Here is a 947-nt window from a genome sequence, read left to right as displayed (position 1 = left end):
CTTGGCTTTATACCTCAGCAACAAAATGTACAAAAAACATAGGCTTAAAAAAAAAAAACAAAAAAAAAAAAAACATAGGCTTTCGGGATATATGTGCATTATTAACTCATGGCACTGAGGTTAATGATAGCAGTTGATCAAACATGACTATCAAAATATAACAGGATCCTAAGGATGATTCTTATTTTGAATTTTATTAGTTTGAGACTTTGATTGGTTAGCATTTTATCATTGTCATAATTTTAATTAATTTTGATTTTCAAAAATAGCCTACAGAACCTTAAAGCATGATTTGATATTTAATACTAAGACTTAAAATCTCTTTTGAGAGAAACATGAGGAATTGTAAAGTTTGGGGGCTTACCTCCATAGCATTGTGAGAATAAACTTTTAGTAAGCTGATGTGAAAGGAATCCCTCCTTTCTGAAGCTGAATCTGTGCTAGAACCCTTGATAACTGTATTTAGGAAATTTTACGTTGTAAAAGTTGTTATCAAGTATGTTTCCTAGTGGCTTCCTCACCCAAGCAGCGCTAAGACGCCCCGTTCCCCACCCAGCACGCCCAGCCCCGGCTCGGCGCTCCGGTCTAGCTACTCGTGCGCCCTGACCTGCTTCCTGAACCTTGCGGTCCAGCCATGTGTACTTCTGGGCCATGCTCTCTGCTGGGGTGGAGCAAAAAGGAGCAGTTTAGATTATTGTCCTTCACCCCTAACCTCCAAAACCCCGGTGAAAGTCATGCTAACATCCCCACATCTGGAGAGAAATAAAATGAGAGTTTCTCTCTTGACTGATAACAGACCGTTTAGCAATCTCAGAAGAGAAAGCAGTTGTTATTTTCCTTAAATCCAGCTGAGGCTCTTCCTTCAAAGTCCCTGGCTCCTTTCCTCTAGGTTTAAAAACCAATAGAAGCAGACCCAGATCTGAACTGAAGAAAAATAGAAATTGGTC

This window comes from Muntiacus reevesi, chromosome 8 (genome assembly GCF_963930625.1).
Source record: "Muntiacus reevesi chromosome 8, mMunRee1.1, whole genome shotgun sequence".
NCBI lineage: Eukaryota > Metazoa > Chordata > Mammalia > Artiodactyla > Cervidae > Muntiacus > Muntiacus reevesi.
Note: the sequence above shows the minus strand (reverse complement) of the source record.